This window comes from Sciurus carolinensis, chromosome 2 (assembly GCF_902686445.1).
Source record: "Sciurus carolinensis chromosome 2, mSciCar1.2, whole genome shotgun sequence".
In the NCBI taxonomy this organism is placed as follows: Eukaryota; Metazoa; Chordata; class Mammalia; order Rodentia; family Sciuridae; genus Sciurus; species Sciurus carolinensis.
Genome location: NC_062214.1, coordinates 39,418,687 through 39,445,948, shown reverse-complemented (window position 1 = coordinate 39,445,948; position 27,262 = coordinate 39,418,687). Strand labels below are relative to the sequence as shown.

At 36.5% G+C, this 27,262-nt stretch overlaps 1 protein-coding gene and 1 pseudogene across 3 annotated transcripts in view; one reads left to right on the top strand and one right to left on the bottom strand.

Moving 5' to 3' along the window:
* Nucleotides 1-27,262, bottom strand: part of Macrod2 (mono-ADP ribosylhydrolase 2) — a 2,075,735-nt gene that overhangs the window by 1,494,706 nt on the left and 553,767 nt on the right. The gene's annotated exons all lie outside the window — the stretch shown is intronic.
* Nucleotides 13,727-21,186, top strand: LOC124972843 (adenylate kinase isoenzyme 6-like; annotated as a pseudogene).

Below are 27,262 nucleotides of genomic sequence, written 5' to 3'. Positions count from 1 at the left end.
TACCAACAGTGCCTTATTGGTAAGATAAATATAGGAATAAGATGAATAAAAAGCAAAAGCGGGTGACAGAGACTTTGATCAACATATTAACAATCAACTCCACCTAATGGATGCCATGCAGGAATAGGTGCCTAGTATCATCAGACCTTCACATTATTTAACGAAGTTGGAAATTTAGACATTTTTGTGCAATATATTGAAATTTTAAAATGTTAATTAAATTCCAAATTTTAAAAACCTACAGCTTAGTCAAATTGAGCATATAAAGTGAGGTTTGCATTACCTTACTTCGAGTTTCATACTATTTTATGATTTGTGGTTCCAGATAGATAGATAGATAGATAGATACAGATATATCATATCCACATATACATATAGATATATATATCAGACTATGCTCTGATTCAACAGATGAGTCTCAGGATCATACAATTTAAAGAATCTATTAATCATATTTCTAAAAATGTTGACATTTGAGCAGTTAAATATGCTATATCCTATTATATCTATAACAGATACAAGATCAAGAAAAATACAAAGGTAAATGATAATATATTTCTTTCTCCCCAGGACATGTATCCATACGTATTCTCACAAAATGAAACAAACAGACAATATTGAGTTTTATATACATCACACCTTATCAAGTTCATTTTTTTAATGTATTCATTCACTCAATCAATAAACATAGATAGTGTGTACACACTTGCCAGTCACTGCTCCCCACCCCCCAATAAAAAAACCTGGTTTCAGTGAATCAAGATAGAAAACAAGTGTATAATATGTCTGTGATTTTAAAAGAAAGGAAAAAAGTAAAGCAGAACAAGAGGTAGAAGATTATATAAGGTGATCAGAGAAAACTTCCTTGGAAGATGACAACTGAACAGAGGTAAAAGAATGTGTGGGAAAGTCCTAAGAATATACTGGGGAGGAGAGATCCACCTAGAAAGAACTTACCAGACTACATGGAAAATTTTTAAGTGCATCTCAAAAAGTATGTCACCAAATACAAATTAATATGTATGCTCCCCTTCAGAATACCTATTCTTATGTAAAATATATACAAATCCAAATTGAGAGAACAAGCACATTATTTGAGATTTAAGGATATGAAAGTCTAAAAAGGATTCATTACATTCACATTATTGTGAAGGGTCCATTCTGTAATTAAGATGTAATATGACTTTTGATGCTCATTTTTTGTGGCAGGCATTCATTTCATGAAGGAAGGTATTCCCCTACCAATAGGATTCATAACTGTATATTTCCAGGTAAAGAACAACAAGACTAATTATGGATGGTCAGTAGACCATCTTCGTACAGGAAAATAAAATCTAGATGAAGAATGAAAAGATGAGTTCATTACAGAGTCTTCAGAAATCATGCCTGATTTTTTTTCCCTTGAGCCTCCTTGAATGTAAAGCATGATTATAAACGTTAAAGAATCTGTCTGTTGCTAAGCCATTTGAAGGTGCTGAAAGCAGGTGGTGCTAATGTACCTTGACATAGGATTTTCTTGCTCAGGAGCTCAAAATAGGTAAAGGGGATTATGGTAACAACTTCACCTGACCCAGCAACATCTCTGTCTTTTGTTGCCCATCATGCTAGTTGCAGAAAAGTTGGTATAACATTTCAATCAGAAACTGGCAGAATTTGCCTTTTTACACCTGTCAAAAGTGAAAGTAATTTGCTCCCAGGGCCATTCCACTGGAAGGATATATATGGAAATTAGAAATATACGACATTGTAAAAGAAACTGCCAGTTTCTGAGTGGCATTGTGAACTTCTTTTTTCTTTTCAATATAAAAATAGAAAGGGACGGGTTAGGCTGGAAGTACACAGTGAAATATGTTTGACTGCCTGCAAAGTCACCACAATGAAACTTCTACTGCTCCTTGCCTTGACATAAACACTTCATAGTCTCCAATTATATTAATTGCTCATGTGGTAAAAAAACATCTGGGGTAATAAACGTAACCGAGTTCACAGACATGATAAACTTGAAAGTGTCCTGAATGCAAAGGAAAGCAACATAAAGGTGTTTTGGTTTCTAGAGTTTTATTTTTAAAAAATTGGACTCTTTTCAGTCTAAAATAAGCTTGGGTAAATAATAAAACTACAACTATGTAATTTACAACTATATGTTTTAAAGACATTGCCATGCTTGCAATGCAATAGTGAAATGTAGAACCAATTATCTGATAGCTCTTTGCTTTATTTTTCCTTACCAGTATTCTGCCTAATGTTTGCCTCTGTGATGGTTACACTGCCTAGCAAGCACACCTGCAGTTGTGAAAACAGTATAGCAAAAAAGAAAAATCCCCAGTTATGGATATGCTAGATTGTTACATGTCTTTTAAATAGTTCTAATTTCACCTTACACAAAATAATCAGGAAAAGTGTAAAAAATCAAAAGTGAAATAAAAACTTTTATCAGTTAAAAAAAGACATTGTCACACTTCTTTTAAAATGCATGTGAATATATTTACAATATTATAGGGGATTTTAGGCAGAGGTGGTTGTGTAATTTGATTTGTGTTTTAAATATAATTTTGAATACTGCATGGAGAATGAACTGAAGAGAGAAAGTGTATAAGAAAAAAGACTTGTGACAAATAAATTGCCATCCCTACCCAACTGTCCCACTGTTTCAGTCTCTGATTCACAAGCCTTCAGGAATGGGGACCGGTGATATTCTAGCCCTGTCCTGGGGATAACTGAGCACCAAGAGAAAAAGGTAGGTTTGCTCAAAAAGCTCCACCACTACCAAGTTTGAGACTTTGGTCAAGTTTCTGAACCTTCTATACAATAGATACTATATGTATGCATCAGCCATTGCTGATGCCCTATTCCACATCTCCTGGGCCCATTTGAATTCACCTGTAGGCTTCAAGTTGTACAATCTGCAAGTTCCCTACCTCCAGTCCATGTTTCTATGCATCTCCAACACCTCAGCTCATGTTCAAGATAGTCTGGAAGTGCCATAGATTTAACACATCCCCAAGAGCAATTATCAACCAATGAAGGATAGGGTCAGTAGATAAATACCTAGCTTCCCTGTCTCTACATGGAGGCAACCACAAGGTCATTTCACATATGATCCTTATCAGGATTTTACTTCATATACTCTTTTTTTTTTTTTTTCTTTTTATTGTAAACAAATGGGATACATGATGTTTCTCTGTTTGTACATGGAGTAAAGGCATACCATTTGTGTAATCATAAATTTACATAGGGTAATGTTGTTTGATTCATTCTGCCATTTTTTCCCTTCCCCCCCTCCCCTCCCACCCTTCCCCTCCATCTATACAGTCCTTCCTTCCTCCATTCCTGCCCCCCTCCCTAAACCCAACTCCAACCCCAACACTAACCCTTCCCACCCCCATTATGTGTCATCATCCACTTATTAGCGATATCATTCTTCCTTTGGTTTTTTGAGATTGGCTTATCTCACTTAGCATGATATTCTCCAGTTTCATCCATTTGCCTGCAAATGCCATAATTTTATCATTCTTTATGGCTGAGTAATATTCCATTGTATATATATACCACATTTTCTTTATCCATTCGTCAATTGAAGGACATCTAGGTTGGTTCCACAATCTGGCTATTGTGAACTGAGCAGCTATGAACATTGATGTGGCTGTATCTCTGTAATATGCTGATTTTAAGTCCTTTGGGTATAGGCCAAGGAGTGGGATAGCTGGGTCAAATGGTGTTTCCATTCCAAGTTTTCTAAGGAATCTCCACACTGCTTTCCAGAGTGGCTGCACTAATTTGCAGCCCCACCAGCAATGTAAGAGTGTACCTTTCTCCCCGCATCCTCGCCAACACCTGTTGTTGGTTCTATTCTTGATAATTGCCATTCTAATTGGGGTGAGATGGAATCTTAGGGTGGTTTTGATTTGCATTTCTCTTATTACTAGAGATGTTGAACATTTTTCCATATGTTTGTTGATTGCTTGTAGATCTTCTTCTGTGAAGTGTCTATTCATTTCCTTAGCCCATTTGTCAATTGGATTATTTGCATTCTTGGTGTAGAGTTTTTTGAGTTCTTTATAGATTCTGGAGATTAGCGCTCTATCTGAAGTATGATTGGCAAAGATTTTCTCCCACTCTGTAGGCTCTTTCTTTGCATTGCTGATAGTTTCCTTTGCTGAGAGAAAGCTTTTTAGTTTGAATCTATCCCAGTTATTAATTCTTGCTTTTATTTCTTGTGCTATGGGAGTCCTGTTGAGGAAGTCTGGTCCTAAGCTGACATGTTGAAGCTCTGGACCTACTTTTTCTTCTATAAGATGCAAGGTCTCTGGTCTGATTCCGAGATCCTTAATCCATTTTGAGTTTAGTTTTGTGCATGGTGAGAGATATGGGTTTAGTTTCATTCTGTTGCATATGGATTTCCAATTCTCCCAGCACCATTTGTTGAAGAGGCTATCTTTTCTCCATTGCATATTTTTGGCCCCTTTGTCTAGTATGAGAAAATTGTATTTATTTGGGTTTGTGTCCGTGTCCTCTATTCTGTACCATTGATCCACCTTTCTATTTTGGTACCAATACCATGCCGTTTTTGTTACTATTGCTTTGTAGTAGAGTTGAAGATCTGGTATTGCGATACCCCCTGCTTCACTCTTTCTGCCAAGGATTGCTTTAGCTATTCTGGGTTTTTTATTCTTCCAGATGAATTTCATAATTGCTTGCTCTATTTCTGTAAGGTACATCATTGGGATTTTAATTGGAATTGCATTGAATCTGTATAGCACTTTTGGTAGTATGGCCATTTTGACAATATTAATTCTTCCTATCCAAGAACATGGGAGATCTTTCCATCTTCTAAGGTTTTCTTGAATTTCTTTCTTTAGTGTTCTGTAGTTCTCATTGTAGAGGTCTTTCACCTCTTTTGTGAGATTGATTCCCAAATACTTTATTTTTTTCGAAGCTATTGTGAATGGGGTAGTTTTCCTAATTTCTCTTTCTGAAGATTCATCGCTTATATATAAAAATGCCTTCGATTTATGTGCATTGATCTTATATCCCGCTACTTTACTGAATTCAATTATGAGATCTAAAAGTTTTCTGGTGGAATTTCCTGGTTCCTCTAAGTATACAATCATATCATCAGCAAATAGGGATAGTTTGAGTTCTTCTTTTCCTATTCGTATCCCTTTAATTTCTTTGGTCTGTCTAATTGCTCTGGCTAGAGTTTCAAGGACGATATTGAATAGAAGTGGTGAAAGAGGGCATCCCTGCCTTGTTCCAGTTTTTAGAGGGAATGCTTTCAGTTTTTCACCATTAAGAATGATATTAGCCATGGGTTTAGCATAGATGGCCTTTACAATGTTAAGGAATGTTCCCACTATCCCTATTTTTTCTAGTGTTTTGAGCATGAAGGGGTGCTGTATTTTATCAAATGCTTTTTCTGCATCTATCGAAATAATCATGTGATTCTTGACTTTAAGTCTATTGATATGGTGAATGACATTTATTGATTTCCTGATGTTGAACCAACCTTGCATCCCTGGGATGAAACCCACTTGATCATGGTGCACTATCTTTTTAATATGTTTTTGTATGCGATTTGCTAAAATTTTGTTGAGAATTTTTGCGTCGATGTTCATTAAGGATATCGGTCTGAAATTTTCTTTCCTCGATGTGTCTCTGTCTGGTTTAGGAATCAGGGTAATATTGGCTTCATAGAATGAGTTTGGGAGGGTTCCCTCCTCTTCTATTTTATGGAATACTTTGAGAAGTATTGGAATGAGTTCTTCTTTAAAAGTTTTGTAGAACTCGGCTGAGAACCCATCTGGTCCTGGACTTTTCTTTGTTGGAAGGCTTTTGATGACTTCTTCTATTTCATTACTTGAAATTGGTCTATTTAAATTGTGTATGTCCTCCTCGTTCAGTTTAGGCAATTCATATGTCTCTAGAAACCTGTTGATGTCTTCGAAATTTTCTATTTTGTTGGAGTATAGATTTTCAAAATAGCTTCTAATTATGTTTTGTATTTCGGTCGTGTCTGTTGTGATATTTCCTTGTTCATTCCGAATTTTAGTGATTTGGGTTTTCTCTCGTCTTCTCTTTGTTAGTGTGGCTAAAGGTTTATCAATTTTGTTTATTTTTTCGAAGAACCAACTATTTATTTTGTCAATTTTTTGTATTGTTTCTTTCGTTTCAATTTCGTTGATTTCAGCTCTGAGTTTAACTATTTCCTGTCTTCTACTACTTTTGGTGTTGGTCTGTTCTTCTTTTTCTAGGGCTTTGAGCTGTAGTGTTAGGTCATTTATTTTTTGAGTTTTACTTCTTTTATTAAATGCGCTCCATGAAATAAATCTTCCTCTAAGTACCGCTTTCATAGTGTCCCAGAGATTTTGATATGTTGTTTCTTTGTTCTCGTTTACCTCTAAGAATTTTTTAATTTCCTTCCTAATATCTTCTGTTATCCATTCATCATATAGTAGCATATTGTTTAATCTCCAGGTGTTGGAGTAGTTTCTGTTTTTTACTCTTTCATTTATTTCTAACTTCAATCCATTATGATCTGATACAATACAAGGTAGTGTCTCTATCTTCTTGTATTTGCTGACATTAGTTTTGTGGCATAATATATGGTCTATTTTAGAGAAGGATCCATGTGCTGCTGAGAAGAAAGTGTATTCGCTCTTGGTTGGATGGTATATTCTATAAATGTCTGTTAAGTCTAAATTATTGATTGTGTTATTGAGATCTATGGTTTCTTTGTTCAATTTTTGTTTGGAAGATCTGTCCAGTGGTGAAAGAGGCGTGTTAAAATCACCTAGTATTATTGTGTTATGGTCTATTTGGTTTCTAAAATTGAGAAGGATTTGTTTAACATATATGGATGAGCCACTGTTTGGGGCATAGATGTTTATGATTGTTATATCTTGCTGATTTATGCTTCCCTTACTTCATATACTCTTATCCTTAATCCGCTCATTAAAGTGTTCCCCCCTCCCCATGGGCAGTGGAGGGTATTGTGTCACTCTCCTTACCCCTAACCCTATTTCTTGAAACTATCAAGTTTTGTTTTCAAATCAGAACAACATAGAATGTCTCAAAAAAATAAAATAAAATGCACAGGTGGCTCACACCTGTAAACCTAGCAATTTGGGAAGCTGAGGCAGGAGGATCTCAAGTTCAAAACCAACCTCAGCAACTTAATGAGGCCCTAAGAAAACCAGTGAGACCCTATCTTCAAATAAAATACAACAAAGGACTGGGGATGTGGCTCTGTGGTTAAGTGCCTCGGTACCACAAAAACAAAATGAAAAACAAATGAAAAAACACTCAGAGAGAGGAACAGAGGTTCCCTTGCACAATGGAGCATTTCCCAACCACTATCCTGATGATCTATTTCCAAATGAATGAGAATGAATGGGAAATGGAGAAAGGGGATAAAGGGAGAAGACTTGTGTCAGGCACTTCTAAATTAATATTGTGGTCAAAAAGAAACCCTGACCCTTTCTGAATAGACCTATAATCACACAATAGACACATCCATAAGAAAATATCTGTGATAGTAATTATAATTTGACAGAATTCAGTTAAAAACTGAACATGTTGAGACAGGCATTGGCACAAAGCTGCAACCTAGTCAGATGCACATCTTGATTTACTGCAGATGGGCACCAAATCATTTTGCCAATTTGGATGTTCCTGTCCAGGGTTTTACAAATAGATCTGTTCTCCAATAATATCTGCCTTCACTCAAAAGTTTAACAAATATATGAAATGTGATAATTCACATACATGTGCACACACACACACACACACGCATGCATGCACCAAGATTATTAATAAAATTTAAGCTCCATTAGATTTTTTTCAAACTTCAAAATAATCTATTATTATTTTGCCAATAAAGTTGGACTACATTTAGAAATTTTAATACATAATTACAATGATGAACTTTCCCTAGGAAGAATAAAAAATTGCCAGCAATTTCATTTCACACATTCTCTCAACTCTCAGTTCTCTTATACTGTTCTTATTCTTCCTTCACTATAATACAAAACAAAGTTAAATTCTTTTCTGTTCATGCTATGAAATTTTCCTTGTTTTTCTGTACCACTGAAATCCTCCCCTTAAGACATGAAAGATTAATGATAATGGACAGTCAAATTCCACTGATGTTAGTAGAGAATGCATTTTTAAGAAATGACATCAGTAAGTGAATTATTTTATATTAAATGACAATCATCAAAAATCTATGTTGCATATATACATGATTATGGGTATCATGGGAAAGTTCTTTGTGACATCTCTCAGAAACTGTAGGTGTTTTCTCCCAATGACAAACAGTTCAAAGATTTTACTTCTAAGTGTTTCCTTGCCATGGCTTTTACTTTGCCAAGCCATGATGTTTTCCCCAAATAATCAAGAGGGCTATTTCTATCAGACTGATATTATTTCATAGGTTTTAATAAGTAAACACTGTAAACAAATAAAATATTTTGGTTTTAACTTGAATGTTTTAATCTGTAAAAAATTAATAAAATCTTCCACAAATTCAAAACTAGAATACTTTTAAGATACATATGAAAATAAGCCAATCACATAAAACCAAAGGCTAAATGTTCTCTTATTTGTGGATGCTAACCCAAAACAAGGGAGGTTGGGAAGAAGAATAATAAAAATGTATTGTACTAGACAAAGGGGAATGAAGGGAAGAGAGAGGGGAGGGGAATAAGAAAGAAAGTAGAATTAATTGGTCATAACTTTCCTACCCTTGTATCTGTATACACCACCAGGGTAACACCACATCATGTATAACTACAAGAGTGGGATCCAAAATAGAATAAGTTATACTCTATGTATGTATATTCTGCCAAAATACATTTTACTATCATGTATAACTAAAAATAATTTTTTAAAAAGATATATATGACCCAGTCAGTTCCTTATCCTTCATTCTGTTGATCTGAGAATTTCAGTACCACTTAGCATGACTGTCCAATCCAAGGAAGTAAGGGTTTGGGTAAAATTACAGCAGCTAAGGGAGGATACTGGGAAGACCTTGGTGCATAATTATTTCTGCCTTGCTGCTCCTTGTTGTTATTTACTTAAGACTTTGGAAGTTATTAAAACACACCTTTCCAGCCTTCTAACTAAAGCTACACCCATGTCCTTGGCAGAAATTTTTCTAGGACAAGAAGATAACCCTTATAAAGATGCCTAATGGAAGCAAAAGCACAAAAACCTAAGTCTAAATTCTGAAGGAATCTTGGAAGTTTCTTCAACCCTCCAAAACACTGTAGTACTTCTCTGAGATAAAATAATTCACTGGTTAAATATTTCTAACTAAGAAGTGCTCACTGGCTCTCAGTGTTCATTCTCATTTTTTTTCATGCTTTGGTAATTATCAAGTTCTTTCTGGTAAGTCAAAACCTCTGTCCTATCTATCATTCATTGTCCCTAATTCTGACTTGAAGAACAACAAAAACTATATTCTCAAGAGTGAAGGAATTATTTATTACATTTAGACTGTGAGATTCTATCACAAAACAGGTGCTCAATAACTGTATATTGAAAGAATAAACATGAAAAGAAGTCAAAATATCTGTTTGCTGATGACATTATCCTATATCTAGAAAACCCAAAAAACTCCACTAGAAGAATTCTAAAGCTGATAAGCAAATTCAGCAAAATAAGAGGGTACAAGATCAACACATAAAAATCAATAGATCTCCTATACTCCAATAATAAATCCACTGAGAAAGAAATCAGGAAAACTATCCCATTCTCATAAACCTCAAAAAATAAATAAAATAAAATACCTAAGAATATAGCTAACCAGGAAGGTGAAAGACCTCTATAATGAAAACTACAGAACGTTGAAAAAGGCCTTAGAAGATTAAAAGACCTCTCATGTTCTTGAAGAAGCAGAATTAATATTGTCAAAATGGCCATATTGCCAACAGCAATATACACAGTCAATGTAATCTCCATCAAAATGTCAACAACATTCCTCACAGTCCTAGAAAAAAAGGAAAAACAGTCCTAAAATTCATTTGGAAGAATAAAAGACCCAGAATAGCCAAAACAATACTTATCAAGAAGAATGATGCTGAATGCATCACAATTCCTGTTCTCAAATTATGCTACAGAGCTATAGAAACAAAACAGCATGGCACTAGCACCAACACAGATACAAAGACATGAAGAACAGAAGACACAGCAATAAATCCACTTAAATACAGTCATCTGATACTTAACAACAGTGTCAAAAACATATGTTCAGGAAAAAGAAAACTTTCTTTAACAAATGGTGCTAGAAAAACTGGATGTCCATATGCAGGTGAATGAAAATAAATCCCTATCACTCACCTTGCACAAAGGTCTAATTAAAGGGGATTAAAGGCCTAGGAATTAAACCAGAAACTTTGCAACTTCTAGAAGAAAACTTAGGTTCAATACTCCAACTATTGGCACAGGCACCAAGTTCCTTAACAAGGCCCCTAAATCTCAAGAAATAAAATCAAGAATCAATAAGTGGTCTGGCATAAAATTTAAAAGCTTCTAAAGAGCACAGGAAACAAGAGCATGAAGAAAGAACCTACAGGATGGAAGAAAATATTTGCCACCTATTCCTCTAATTGGGAAGTAATATCCAGACTATATAAAGAATTTGACAAACTTAATACCAAACACAAACAAAAAACCAAATAACTCAATCAGAAGGTGGGTGAAAAAACTAAGGATACATTTCTCAAAAGAAGAAATACAAATGGCCAATAAACATGTGAAAAGAAATGTTCAATATCCTTAGTAATTAGGGAAATGCAAATCAAAACTCAATCATCAAAAATATGAATAATAATAAATGTGGGCATGACACATTATTGCTGTGGCTACAAACTAGTGCAACCACTTTAGAAAGCACTAGAGATTCCTGAAAAGACTAGGAATGGATCATGTGACCCAGATGTCTTTGGGTATATATCCAAAAGAACTAAAATCAGCATACTATAAGTATGAAGATACAGGTGCATCAATGTTTATAGTAGTGTAATTCACAATAACCAAGGTATAAAAACAGCCCAGGTTGCCATCAACAGATGAATTAATAAAGAAAATGTGGTATATATGTATAATGGAGTTTTAGCCATAAAACTAGAGCAAAATAAGGGGAAAAGAACAGGATAGGGCATCCCATGAAAATGGAGTAGAGATTAGTAGAGTAGGGGAAGGGGATAAAGGTGGAGGGAGGAGGTACAAGAAAAGGGAGGAACTATGAGATAAAATTGACCAAATTAGGCTATATGCAATATGAATATACCACAGTGAATTTTGCCCTTATGTATTATCTATAACGCATCAATTAAAAAATTAATAAACAGAAGAAAGACCAGTAGAGTAGAGGAAGGGGTCCAGATGGAGGAAGAAGAGGAGGTTAATTAGATGTACGGAGTCTGAAATAGAGCAAATTATATTCCAGGCAGATATAATTATGTCAAAATGAATTCCACTATTATATATAACTAATTGCTATTATACATAACTAATGCACTAATAAAAATATTTTCAAAGAATAAACATAAAATAATCTTTGTAATTGTAAAATACATCTGTAGTTGAAGATAATCTTGATTAGCAAAACTATTCACTGGTTCCCAAGTCATACAAGATACCCGTTTTTAATAAGAGAAAATTATTTCTTTTCCATATTTAAGTCAAACTTTATATCAATGAAGGAAAATAGGAGAATGGGTAAAAACCAAAAGTGGGGATAAAATGTGTCTTTATGTTTGACCCATCAGTCTTATGTACCACCCAACAGTCTTACCATATTTGAAATAAAACTCAGGTCAAATAATAAAGATTCAAGAAAAAAAAAAAAAAGGTTCAACCACAAGAAGTTCTAGAGAACCATCCCATTCTCCCACCTAGATGATCTCTACCACCTAGGTCTTTCTTGTTCACCACTAACTCTAGGGAGGATGAAATCACTCTTAAGAATAAAGCACCAGATCTTCAACTCTACTACAAAGCAATAGTAACAAAAACGGCATGGTATTGGTACCAAAATAGACAGGTAGATCAATGGTACAGAATAGAGGACATGGACACAAACCCAAATAAATACAATTTTCTCATACTAGACAAAGGTTCCAAAAATATGCAATGGAGAAAAGATAGCCTCTTCAACAAATGGTGCTGGGAAAACTGGAAAACTATATGCAATAGAATGAAATTAAACCCCTATCTCTCACCCTACACAAAACTCAACTCAAAATGGATCAAGGACCTCGGAATCAGACCAGAGACCCTGCATCTTATAGAAGAAAAAGTAGGTCCAAATCTTCAACTTGTTGGCTTAGGATCAGATTTCCTTAACAGGACTCCCATAGCACAAGAAATAAAAGCAAGAATCAACAACTGGGATAGATTCAGACTAAAAAGCTTTCTCTCAGCAAAGGAAACTATCAGAAATGTGAAGAGAGAGCCTACAGAGTGGGAGAATATCTTTGCCAACCATACCTCAGATAGAGCGCTAATTTCCAGAATCTATAAAGAACTCAAAAAACTCTACACGAAGAATACAAATAATCCAATCAACAAATGGGCTAAGGAAATGAACAGACACTTCACAGAAGAAGATGTACAAGTAATCAACAGATATATGAAAAAATGTTCAACATCCCTAGTAATAAGGGAAATGCAAATCAAAACTACACTAAGATTTCATCTCACCCCAATTAGAATGGCGATTATCAAGAATACAAGCTACAATAGGTGTTGGCGAGGATGTGGTGAAAAAGGAACACTCATACATTGCTGGTGGGGTTGCAAATTAGTGCAGCCACTCTGGAAAGCAGTGTGGAGATTCCTCAGAAAGCTTGGAATGGAACCACCATTTGACCCAGCTATCCCACTCCTTGGCCTATACCCAAAGGACTTAAAATCAGCATACTACAGAGATACAGCCACATCAATGTTCATTGCTGCTCAATTCAACTAGATGCCCTTCAGTTGATGAATGGATAAAGAAACTGTGGCATATTTATACAATGGAATATTACTCCGCAATGAAGAATGATAAAATTATGGCATTTGTAGGCAAATGGACGAAATTGGAGAATATCATGCTAAGTGAGATAAGCCAATCTCAAAAAACTAAAGGACGAATGATCTCGCTGATAAGCGGATGAGGACATATAATGGGGGTTGGGAGGGGTTAGCATTAGGTTTAGGGTTAGGTTTAGAGTTAGGCTAAGGAGAGCGGTAAGAATGAAGGAAAGAAGGACTGTGTAGAGGGAAAAGAGGGGTGGGAGGGGTGGGAGGGGTGGGAGGGGTGGGGGGGAGGGGAAAAATAAAATAAACATCATTACCCTATGTAAACGTAAAAAAATAAAAAAAATAAAAAAAATTAAAAAAAAAAGAATAAAGCAATGTTCTAATATGACAGTACTGTCCTTGCTGTGTTTTAGATTTTTTCAGCTGCATCTCCTTTTAATCATCAAGAAACACAAGTGTAATAGATAATTTAGGTTTTAAAAAATGGAAGATAAACTTCCTGATCTTCTCGACTGATATTACAGAGTGGTAAGTGTTGTAACAAGAACTTCTCGTGTGCAGAGGAAATACTAATAGTAAAGATATGGACCATCAAATTAATATAGTTTTTAAAATGGAAAAATTTAAAAATTAAACATAGTTAATATTGTTTTAAGCTAAAATGTATATATGTTGAAAGGTTAAACTATATCCAATGAATGTCCTAACACAGGTAAAAAGACCAACTGAAATTCTTTACTTTGTACATATAGCAGAATATGAGTTTCCTAGGGTCCCCAATGAAAATATTTGCAAAAAAGTGACTATTTTAGTAAAAGAGGCATATAACAAGGTATGAGATGCTAAAACCATGTACTACTCAGGATTAAATGTTAAAAAAGAGAATTCCAGGGATGAATTTAGGGCTGAATTCAACTTTGTTGTTTTTATCCTATTTTCATTGTCTTTATCTTCTTGTCCAAGTCAAACAATTCACTACTCTTTCATCATAAAGTTAAAACTATCAGTCATTTGTTTTCCTATAAATGCATGAGAAACTTAATAATCAAGAAATCATCTAAAATAATGCACCAATAAAAGCAAAAGCATAAAAAATTATCCAAAAATATATAATCTCAAGTCATGTTTCTACATGCTTCTTACAGACTGTTGAAAGCAAAATTTGAACAAATTGAATTTTAAAGACAAAATTGATTGTTGTTAATGATTCATGTAGTGGGCAGCATCCAGGCTATGAAACAGAGGGAGTTTTGGTGAGTTGATAGAGGATATTAGCTTTATAGGCAGAAACAGAATGAAGAAAGCAGAAATAAGGAACAAAAATCATGGCCAGTGGTTCCTTTGTGAGGTGGAGAGAGGTAGACAGATCGACTCTCCTTCTTGCAGGATGCTTCTCCAAGGGTTGGAAAAACTACACTAGGCAAATAACTTGCATTAAAATCAGGACTGAAATACATTAATGTGGGTAATTCCCAGCTCCAGAAGGGCAGTTACATAATGGCTATGATGAAGAGTATGATTGTTCCATTTTTGATGAAGACAGAGTAGTTGATGAGTTAGGAAACCAAATGAGTGAAGGTGGAGCTATTTTGTTGTGATCTCTTCCCTGAATGCTGGTTTCATATGGTTTTTGTGTTGAGAACAGATAACAGTGTATTGTACAAAAGGCTTGAAACAAGGGGTTATGGTGAGAAGAAATTAAAAGATAATATTCAGCGTCAGATTTTTCAAGTTCTTTATGAAGAAGCCATAACATCTCCCAAAGAAGAAACTCAACATCAGCTGCCCAGCAATAAACCAGAAGAACCAGATGATAATATAAGTCAGATCTTTTTTTTTTATTGTAAACAAATGGGATACAAGTTGTTTCTCTATTTGTACATGGAGTCAAGGCATACCATTTGTGTAATCATAAATTTACATAGGGTAATGTTGTTTGATTCATACTGTTATTTTTTTTCCATACCCCCCACCCCTCCCACCCCTCTTTTCCCTCTATACAGTCTTTCCTTCCTCCATTCTTACCACCCTCCTTATCCCTAAACCTAAATCTAACCCTGACCCTAACGCTAACCCCTCCCACCCCCCATTATATGTCCTCATCCGCTTATCAGCGAGATCATTTGTCCTTTAGTTTTTTGAGATTGGCTTATCTCACTTAGCATGATATTCTCCAGTTTCATCCATTTGCCTGCAAATGCCATAATTTTATCATTCTTCATTGCGGAGTAATATTCCATTGTATATATATGCCACAGTTTTTTTATCCATTCATCAACTGAAGGGCATCTAGGTGATTCCACAATCTGGCTGTGGTGAATTGAGCAGCAATGAACATTGATGTGGCGGTATCTCTGTAGTATGCTGATTTTAAGTTCTTTGGGTATAGGCCAAGGAGTGGGGTAGCTGGGTCAAATGGTGGTTCCATTCCAAGCTTTCTGAGGAATCTCCATACTGCTTTCCAGAGTGGCTGCACTAATTTGCAACCCCACCAGTAATGTATGAGTGTACCTTTTCCCCACATTCTCATCAACACCTATTGTTGCCTGTGTTCTTGATAATCGCCATTCTAATTGGGGTGAGATGAAATCTTAGGGTAGTTTTGATTTGCATTTCTCTTATTACTAGAGATGTTGAACATTTTTTTCATATATCTGTTGATTGCTTGTATATCTTCTTCTGTGAAGTGTCTGTTCATTTCCTTAGCCCATTTGTTGATTGGATTATTTGTATTCTTCGTGTAGAGTTTTTTGAGTTCTTTATAGATTCTGGAAATTAGCGCTCTATCTGAAGTATGAGTGGCAAAGATATTCTCCCACACTGTAGGCACTCTCTTCACATTACTGATAGTTTCCTTTGCTGAGAGAAAGCTTTTTAGTTTGAATCTATCCCAGTTGTTGATTCTTGCTTTTATTTCTTGTGCTATGGGAGTCCTGTTAAGGAAGTCTGATCCTAAGCCAACAAGTTGAAGGTTTGGACCTACTTTTTCTTCTATAAGATGCAGGGTCTGTGGTCTGATTCCGAGGTCCTTGATCCATTTAGAGTTGAGGTTTGTGCAGGGTGAGAGATAGATAGGGGTTTAGTTTCATTCTGTTGCATATGGATTTCCAGTTTTCCCAGCACCATTTGTTGAAGAGGCTATCTTTTCTCCATTGCATATTTTTGGCCCCTTTGTCTAGTATGAGAAAATTGCATTTATTTGGGTCTGTGTCCATGTCCTCTATTCTGTACCACTGATCAACCTGTCTATTTTGGTACCAATACCATGCCGTTTTTGTTACTATTGCTTTGTAATAGAGTTGAAGATCTGGTATTGCGATACCACCTGCTTCGCTCTTTCTACTGGGGATTGCTTTAGCTATTCTGGGTTTTTTATTCTTCCAGATGAATTTCATAATTGCTTGCTCTATTTCTGTAAGGTACGTCATTGGGATTTAAATTGGAATTGCATTAAATCTGTATAGCACTTTAGGTAGTATGGCCATTTTGACAATATTGATTCTTCCTACCCAAGAACATGGGAGATCTTTCCATCTTCTAAGGTTTTCTTGAATTTCTTTCTTTAGTGTTCTGTAGTTCTCATTGTAGAGGTCTTTCACCTCTTTTGTGAGATTGATTCCCAAGTATTTTATTTTTTTTGATGCCATTGCGTATGGGGTAGTTTTCCTAATTTCTCTTTCTGAAGATTCATCACTTATGTATAAAAATGCATTGGATTTATGAGCATTCATCTTGTAACCTGCTACTTTATTGAATTCACTTATGAGTTCTAAAAGTTTTCTGGTGGAATTTCCAGGTTCCTCTAAATATAAAATCATGTCATCAGTGAACAGGGATAGTTTGAGTTCTTTTCCAATTCGTATCCCTTTAATTTCTTTGGCTTGTCTAATTACTCTGGCTAGAGTTTCAAGGACGATTTTGAATAGAAGTGGTGAAAGAGGGTATCCCTGCCTTGTTCCAGTTTTTAGGGTGAATGCTTTCACTTTTTCACATTTAGAATGATATTGGCCATGGGCTTAGCGTAGATGGCCTTTACAATGTTTAGGAATGTTCCCACTACCCCAATTTTTTCTAGTGTTTTGAGCATGAAGAGGTATTGTATTTTATCAAATGCATTTTCTGCATCTATTTAAATAATCGTGTAATTCTTAACTTTAAGTCTGTTGATATGGTGAATGACATTTATTGATTTCCGGATGTTGAACCAACTTTACATCCCTGGGATAAAAACCACTTGATCATGGTGCACTATCTTTTTAATATATCTTTGTATGCGATTTGCTAAAATTTTGTGGAGAATTTTTGCCTCGATGTTCATTAAGGATATTGGTCTGAAATGTTCTTTCCTCGATGTGTCTCTGTCTGGTTTAGGTATCAGGGTAATATTGACTTCATAGAACAAGTTTGGGAGGGTTCCCTCCTCTTCTGTTTCATGGAATACTTTGAGGAGTATTGGAATGAGTTTTTCTTTAAAGGTTTTGTAGAACTCGACTGAGAACACATCTGGTCCCGGACTTTTCTTTGTTGGTAGGCCTTTGATGACCTCTTCTATTTCATTGCTTGAAATTGATTTATTTAAGTTGTGTGTGTCCTCCTCGTTCAGTTTAGGTAATTCATAAGTCTCTAGAAACTTGTTGATGTCTTCGAGGTTTTCTGTTTTGTTGGAGTATAGATTTTCAAAATAGCTTCTAATTATGTTTTGTATTTCACTCGTGTCTGTTGTGATATTTCCCTGTTCATTCCGAATTTTAGTAATTTGAGTTTTCTCCCTCTTTCTCTTTGTTAGTGTGGCTAAGGGTTTATCAATTTTGTTTATTTTTTCAAAGAACCAACTATTTATTTTGTTAATTTTTCCAATTGTTTCTTTTGTTTCAATTTCATTGATTTCGGCTCTGATTTTAACTATTTCCTGTCTTCTAATACTTTTGGTATTGGTTTGCTCTTCTTTTTCTAGGGCTTAAGTTGTTTATTTGTTGATTTCTACTTCTTTTGTTGAATGAGTCCCATGAAATAAATCTTCCTCTGAGTACTGCTTTCATAGTGTTCCAGAGATTTTGATATGATGTGTCTTTGTTCTCATTTACTTCTAAGAATTTTTTTATTTCCCTCCTGATATCTTCTGTGATTCATTCATCATATAATAGTGTATTATTTAATCTCCAGGTATTGGAGAAGTTTCTGTTTTTTATTCTGTCATTTATTTCTAATTTCAATCCATTATGATCTGATAGAATACAAGGTAGTATCTCTATCTTCTTGTATTTGCTAACAGTAGCTTTGTGGCATAAAATATGGTCTATTTTAGAGAAGGATCCATGTGCTGCTGAGAAGAAAGTGTATTCCTTCTTTGTTGGATGGTATATACTATATATGTCAGTTAAGTCTAAATTGTTGATTGTGTTATTGAGATCTATGGTTTCTTTATTCGATTTTTGTTTGGAAGATCTATCCAGTGGTGAGAGAGGTGCGTTAAAATCGCGTAGTATGATTGTGTTGTGGTCTATTTGATTTCTGGAATTGAGATGGATTTGTTTGACGTACGTGAATGAGCCAATGTTCGGGCATAGAAATTTATGATTGTTATGTCTTGCTGATTTATGCTTCCCTTAAGCAGTATGTAATGTCTTTCTTTATCCCTTCTGACTAGTTTTGGCTTGAAGTTCACATTAACTGAAATGAGGATGGATACTCCAGCTTTTTTGCTGTGTCCGTGTGCATGGTATGTTTTTCCCCATCCTTTCACCTTTAGTCTATGGGTGTCTCTTTCTATGAGATGAGTCTCTTGCAGGCAGCATATTGTTGGACTTTTCTTTTTAATCCAATCTGCCAGTCTATGTCTTTTGATTGATGAATTCAGGCCATTAATATTCAGGGTTTTTATTGTGATATGATTTGTATTCCCAGTCATTTGACTCATTTTTGTTTTTTGACATGATTTGGTTTCTCCTTTATTTGGCTATTCCTTTAGGCTAGTTCCTCCCGTTGCTGATTTGCATCATTGTTTTTCATCTCTTCCTCATGGAATATTTTGCTGAGAATGTTCTGTAATGCTGGCTTTGTTTTTGTAAATTCCTTTAGCTTTTGTTTATCATGGAAGGATCTTACTTCATTGTCAAATCTGAAAGTAAGTTTTGCTGGGTATAAGATTCTTGGTTAGCATACGTTTTCTTTCAGGGCTTTGTAAATGTTGTTTCAGACCCTTCTAGCTTTTAGGGTCTGGATTGAAAAATCTGCTGATATCCGTATTGGTTTCCCCCTGAATGTAATTTGGTTCTTTTCTCTCACAGTCTTTAAAATTCTGTCTTTATTTTGTATGTTAGGTATTTTCATAATAATGTGCCTTGCTGTGGGTCTGTTGTAATTTTGTATATTTGGAGTCCTATAAGCCTCTTGTACTTGGTTTTCCATTTCATTCTTCAGATTTGGGAAATTTTCTGATATTATTTCATTGAATAGATTGTTCATTCCTTTGGTTTGTTTCTCTAAGCCTTCCTCAATCCCAATAATTCTTAAATTTGGCCTTTTCATGATATCGCATAATTCTTGTAGATTCTGTTCATGATTTCTTACCATCTTCTCTGTTTGGCCAACTTTGTTTTCAAGATTAAATAATTTTTCTTCAATGTCTGAGGTTCTGTCTTCCAGGTGTTCTATTCTATTGTTTATGCTTTCTATGGAGTTTTTAACTTGGTTTATTGTTTCTTTCATTTCAAGGATTTCTGTTTGTTTTTTTTTCAGTATCTCTAACTCTTTATTGAAATGATCTCTTGCTTCCCGTATTTGGGTCTTTAAAGTGTTGATTGGTGCGATCATTTAATGCCTGCATTTGCTCTTTCATCTCCTCCTTCAATGCCTGCATTTACTCTTTCATCTCCTCGTTTGCTTCCCTGATTGTTTTAATTATGTACATTCTGAACTTCCTTTCTGACATTTCTTCTGCTGTGCTGTCATTGGGTTTTATTGATATAGTATCTGGGTTTGTTTGGGACATTTTCTTCCCTTGTTTTCTCATATTGGTCAGATGTCCTTGGGACTCTGAGATATTGCAGATTTCCTCTATTGGCTTATAGTGTCCCTGTAGATTTCCAGTGTATCACCTCCCAGCCTTCAGTAGCCTGAAGTCTTGGAGGAACTTGATAATGCAGTGCTTCCGAAGAAAGCTGCCCCTAGACCGCCACTGGTTCCAGGGCTTGGAGCTGGCTCTGTGCAGAAAGGCTCTCACTGGGGGGCCTGCACCAAGAAGCTGGTCCTGTGGGAGGAGCCCCCCACTGGAGTGAGCAGGGCTACCTGGGGAAGACTCTAGCAGCCCTGCCCTGCTCTGATAAGCCACCCCTAATCGTGCCTGCCACCCAGGCTGAGCTTCACCCGGTGGGAGAGACTCACTCCGTGGCTCTATTTTAGTCCAAGTCTCTCAATGCCTCCCCGTCTTGAATCCTGGGTTCTGGAGCGACTGGAGATGCAGTCACCCCCTAGTTCGCTATCTTGGATCGCCCTGTGGAAAGAGCCTGCGGCCGGAGGGGCCAGGGCCGCCTGGAGAAGTCTCTGGCTGCCCTTCCCTGGTCCCAGAGGCTGCCTGCGGGTTGGAACTCTCCGTTGGCTCAGGGACTTGTGGCTGGCTCAGTGTAGAAAGGCTCTCACTGGGTGGTCTGCTCCGAGAAGCTAGCCTTGAAAGGCACCTCCCACCGAAGGGAGCCGGGCTGCTTGGGGAAGTCCCTGGCTGCCCTGTCCTGGTCCCTGAAGCTGCCTGCAGCCAGGGGCTCGCTGTGCTGGCTCCGGGACTTGGAGCTGGTTCTGTGCAGAAAGGCTCTCACTGGGAGGCCTGCTCTGAGAAGCTGGAGAAGCTGGCCGTGTGGGAGGAGCCCACCACTGGAGTGCGCAGTGCTGCCTGAGGAAGACTCTAGCTGCCCAGCCCTACTCTGATAAGCCGCCCCTATCTGGGCCTGCCGCCCAGGCTGAGCTTCACCCGGTGGGGGAGACTCACCCCGTGGCTCTATTTTAGTCCGAGTCTCTCAATGCCTCCCCTTCTTGAATCCTGGGTTCTGGAGCGACAGGAGATGCAGTCACCCTCTAGGCCACCATCTTGGATCGCCCAGTGGAAAGCTAAATCAGATCTTGAAATGGATTCAGCAGTGGGTCAAAGATCCTAACATTTGACTGGCCACTTTACAGTCACTCTTGTTGATACCTCTCTGGCCACTTCATAGAAATTGCCCACATACTAGTAAATATTATTAAAATCATGTTGCAGGCCTAGCAGGTGCATAATGTAAAGGTTTGTGCCTGGGTCTTTTTTTCTCCACATGAAAACTAAACAATCTCAAATATAATGAATATAATATTAAAAGTAAAAATCATGATTTAATGCTTCAGTTACTAAATAATAAATATGACCAATGAAGTAGATATCTTTTATGCATATTATAGAAGAAAATACAGATGATATATTAAAATACAAAGTAAAGCACCCCCCCCAAAAAGGAACAAAAATCAGATTGATCCTTTAAAAGTTACTTTTCTTATAAGGTTAGAGTAGAAGGGGCTTCCTTACCATGCATGCTCAGGTAGTCTGGTACCCTTCTGATAAGTTGCTGTGAATCTCCTGATTTTTGTTTTGTTTTGATTTGTTTTGTTTTGTTTTCTTTTAACTGACTCATTTTAAAGTTCAGTTTGATTTCATTCACCAAGCAAGGGTGAGTACATTCTAATTTGATCTGGTCTGTTGGGTCTAGTGCTGTAGTTCAATGAAAAACAGTGGTCTCCCATAAATTTTGGTTAGTAAGACTAAATATGGCTTCAATGGTCCTTCAAGGCATGGCTGAAGAAATAGCAAAACACCAAAAGCTCAGCACACATATCAGCAATCTGTTTCAAATGCCTAATCCAAAGGCATTCACCAGACCTGAAACTTAAGTCTACATAAATAATCCAGTACTCTGAGAGGTATATGCAGTAAATTTAGGGAGAAATGATGTGACTGACATTCTAGGAAACTGCCTGTGGCACATATTTGAGCAACAGGTAACCAAGACACTACTTCTGAAGCTTTCACTTTTAACCAAAAGAAAAGGCATTAGGAAAAAATAATAATAAAACCTACCAATAAAAATCAACTTGCTTAAATATCAAATGACTTAAATGGTTATAAGTGATCTCAATCATATAGTACATTACTAATTAGTAATGGTTTGCAATATTACACAAATTTTGTCTTTAAATTTCACACTGAAAAATTAGTTATAACAGGATCATTTGGTGGACAAAATGTCAAAGTGATGCTTCTTAGAAATCTGGATCTCAAAATCATTACACTATTGTCCTTTAGAATAAAAAAGGGTTACATCCTTAATTGATAACAAGTGAAGATTCATTAAATAACTGAATGAATCTATGGTGAGTGCAAATTGAAATCACATCATAAAGAATACAACAAATCCTCATGGAACCATGTCCATGTAGTGAATGTAGAGTGCTGTGAAGAGCTTAAAAATGAAAAAATGGAAGCATGGCTTTTTAAAGGCCAGTGTTAGAAGAGGAAGAATGGGGTTTGGAGACACAACTTTCCACCAGGACAGATTACTCCTTAGGGGCTTGAGGAAGTTCCTCCGCCTTTCCCTTACATAAGTGGCCTTCTTGTGTTGGTGGCTCTGTGTCTGATACTCTGGAACACTCATAATCATAGCTGGGACAGTTCACTGAATGTCTTGTTTATAAGTCATTAAGCTCACTATTTGACTCTGATAGTCACAGGTAAGTGTTTTAGTCAGCCTTTTCATTGCTGTGACCAAAAGACCTGATAAGAACAATTTTAGAGGAGGAAAGTTTTATGTAGGGGCTCACAGTTTCAGAGGTCTGAGTCTATAAACAACTAGCTCCATTCTTTGGGGTCATGAGAGGCAGAACATCATAGAAGAAGTGTGTATCAGAGAGCTGGGTGTGGTGGTACATGTCTGTAATCCCAATGGCTTGAGAGGCTGAGGCAGGAGAATCACAAGTTCAAAGCCAGCCTCAGCAACTTAGCAAGGCCTTAGATAACTTATGAAACCCTGTCTCAAAAAAAAAAAAAAAAAAAAAAGAGGAAAGGAAGAAAGAAGAAGGAGAAGGAGAAGGAGGAGGAGGAGGACGAGGAGGAGAAGGAGAAAAGGAGAAAGAGAAGAAAAGGAGAAGGAGGAGAAAGAGGAGAAGGGGAAAGAAAAGGAAAAGGAGAAGAAGGAGGAGGCAACAGCTGGGGATGTGGTTAAGTGGTTAAGTGCCCCTGGGTTCGATACCCAGAAAAAAAAAAAGGAGTGTATGGCTGAGGGAGGCAGCTGGGGACATGGTACCAGGAAGTAGAGAAAGAGAGAGAGAGAGGGACTCCACTTGCCAGATACAAAATGTACACCCCAAAGGCACATCCCCCAATGACCTACCTCCTCCAGCCACACCTTCAGTTACCACTCAAGAGATTAATTCACTGATTGAGTTAAGGCTCATATAACCCAATCATTTCACTTCTAAACCTTGCGTGGTCTCACACGTGAGCTTTAGGCGGACACCTAATCTAAACCTAACAATAAGAATATTTGTTAAACTGTAAAATTATAGGAAGTTATTGCCTCTATTATCTTTACTCCCAACTAATTAAAAAAAAAAAAAAAAACTCCTATACTGAAAAAAAACTGCTATACTGGTTTCCTCCAGGTTCCATAACCAATTATCATAAACTCTGTAGTTTTAAAGCAATAGAATTTTATTCTGTCCCAGTCTGGTAGCCAGAAATACAAGCACAAGTTATCATCAGGGTAACATCCCTTGGAAGACATTAGAGGCGACTACTTTGTTGCCTATGCTAGCTTCTGGTTATTTCTGGTCCATGCTGACTTGGGATACCTGGCTGAGATTCCTGCATTCATCTTCACATGGTCTACTCCTCTTGTGCTTCTCTGTGTTTCAAATATCCCCTTGAATTTTCCCGTGCAGTCCTGGGTCTCAAATTAACCTCTGCTTTTAGCCCACCCTAAATCTAGAATGGTCTTATATTGAGATCCTCAATTACAGTTTCAAAGACCCTTTCTTCAAGCAAGGTTACTTTCACAGGTTTCAGGGATTAGGGCACATACATAGCTTTATTGGGGGACCATCATTCAATTCACTACACCTGCCTAAATTATTAACAAGTTATTTTCATTCCTTTTGCTCCCATCTTCCCTGTCCTCAAGCTACAAATGGAAAATAAAATTATTTACAGAGCTTTTCACAGACTTCTGGTTAATTAGGTCATATTCTTGGAAAAATTAAAAAGAGAAAATAACAAAAGAACCAGTGGAGAAATTACTTTGCCAGGCAAGTGTACATGATGATTATTACATTATTAGCAATCACCTCTGCTACTGGGCTGCACAAGTTTATTTCTCTAGAATGTGATATTTATAGGAGTTAAATGAAGTGTAACCTGCTGATTTGAACAACGATTCACTTACTTTAGATTTAATAGTTAATTACCAATCTGTTATAGAAGGCATAAGTAAGAAAATTAAACACACACTTAAAAATTAAAGATAAATTATATTTCAGAGCTCTTAATCATCTTGGAAGTGGAAGAACACCAGCAGTTAAACCAACCCTGTAACATCAAATGTACTCTACCAACCAACAATTAGAACTAATAATTTATATGTAAGGTTTCAACCCTTAGGTTGCTTTAAGTAAGTATCAAAACAAATCCTGCAGGTAAGAGTGTCTATATTTTTAGTTATTAAGTCAGTTTTCTTTTGCCAGAATATCCAAATTTAAGCAGTGTATAGGGAAATAACTTGTTATAATACATATACAAATTACACAGTGTTAGAAATTATACAGTTTAACTCTAAAAAAAATGGAAGTGTTTTCTTCCCCTTTTTGACAAGACAATTCCCAATATTCAAGCAGACTGTCATTTCTGTTCTTTGTACTATTTTATGGACATAAAGGAAGGTAGCAGTTATTGTTGGTCCACATATCCCTTGAGCCTCATTAATTTCTTAGAACTTCCGATTTTCAGTATCTATATTTCTTTGTCTGGGACTGTCCCTCCACATTGCAAAAAGTCACATCATAAGGACCCTAGGAACAACAACACACTCCCCTGAATCTCTAAACAGATGCCTGATAAAACCTGAGGTTCAGCCTGGTGTGGTCACATCTGTAATCCCAGAGAAATAGGAGACTGAGGTGGAGGATTGCAGGTTCAAGGCCAGCCTCAGCAATTTAACAAGATCCTGTCTCACAATAAAAACAAAAAGGACTAGAGATGTAGCTTAGTGGGAATGTGTCCTCTGTTTTGATCACTACTACCAAAAAAAGTTGGGGTTTGAATATCACAGCTTCCTTACTACTCATGGGGATAACTCTACAATTTTCTGCCATTTATAGAGTGCCCTATTACATTAAGCTCCTGCGCAAGTTACTTATAAGCATCCTTAGAAGCTGCCTTTCTTTCCCTTTTTCCTCATATTGTTTCCCCTTCTAGGTTTGAAATAAACTGTGTGCACTCAAATCCATTATTACTCTTCAAAAAAATAAAAACTCTTTGCTTAAAAAAATCTGAAAAAGGAATCTTTCTGAAGTTGTTGTCATACTAGTATACATAATACTACTATTAAAAATGAGAACTCATATTTGAATAATGCTATGGTAGATAATTATAATTAATTAAAAAGAAGTATTCCCTAGTCCCTTCTTTCTTTACCAGAGTCCTAATTACATTCGGGTGTTTCGTGTCAAAGTGCCTCTAGGTCACTCAATCCTTCCATGGACACAGGAGTAGGCCCTGCTTAGTGTTGGCAATTATTTCACTTAATTCCCATTTTCACTGACAGCTCTAGAATGGTCAGGAGATGTGTTTCTAGCCAATGGGAGCAGAACAACAAGTTTTATGGGAAATTTCTGAGAATTTTTATCTTATTATTTAAAAAGGACATGAGGAGGAGATGCTCCTGATTTTATTTTATTTGGTTCCAGGGATTGAACCCAGGAGTGCTTAACCTCTGAGCCACATCTCCAGCCCTTTTAAATTTTTTTTTTTTTAATTTTGAGACAGGATCTCTTATTAAGTTGCTTAGGGCCTGGCTAAGTTGCTGAGGCTGGTTTTGAACTTACCATCCTTCTTGCTTCAGCCTACCCAGCACCCCTGTCTTTTAAATGCTATGTAATGAGGTGGTGGAGGAGTTATGAAAGCCACACCACAAGCATAAAGTGAAAAACTCAAAGACAAAAAGTCAATGTACCAAGGGTGGCATGGCAGAAAGATGAAAGAACTGGATCCTTGCTGATATTTTTGAACAACTGAATTAACTAATCCTGCAATAAGCTAATCTTTGGACTTCTTATGATATGAGATAATAAATCTTATTGCTTAATCTTCTGGGTTTTTCTCACTTGCATGAATATAAGTGCCTTTTCATTGTGCAAAATGCTCTCACATAGAGGATCTCATGTCCCTAAATAAGGGCAACCTACTTGGTCATTCTTCTATTAGTTTCTCAGCCTTAACTGCATCTCATGCCCTTTTCCTGAGTAGTCGCTAAAAATGGTAAATGAATGAACTAATCAGTTACACTAATCAAGTTTTACCTTCTCACCAGCTAGTTATATATACAGGCATAGGCAGAAATGCAGGTGAAGAATGAAGAGAGGGATACTGAAAAACCAGCACTTCATTTGTGCTACAGTTATTACATGAGAACTATTCCCACATACATACCTCGGAGGGCTGGTAAGGGGTAAAATTAGATAACTCATGCAGTATTTACCAATAGGTGTCACATCACTCCGTAAGTATTGCTTATTTCGTTAGTACTGGATAAAGAAGAGGGATCAACCCATCCTAGGCAATGATGTGTTTTCTGGACAATATACTGACCCTTGAAACAATTCATAAATAAGATGATGGAATAATATGATGAAAAAAAGATGTCTCAGAGAAGTCTTCTTAACAATGGCAAAGGGTAAGAAAGAACAGGGCATTGGGTAGGGAATATTAATTGTTCAAGAGGCTGAAAAGTACTAGACGGGGTGAGCAAAGAAGTTAAAAAGGCAGACAAGGGCTACATCCTAAACTTCAAATGCCATATTAAAAAGTAAAGACTTCATTCTGTAGTGCAGTAGGGTTTATTGAAGGTCAGGGTTGTCTTATGTTAAGACTAAATGAGATTACGTATGATTTTACTTTATATTAACAGCTATTGAGAACTGAATTGAGAAAGGCAAGACTTGA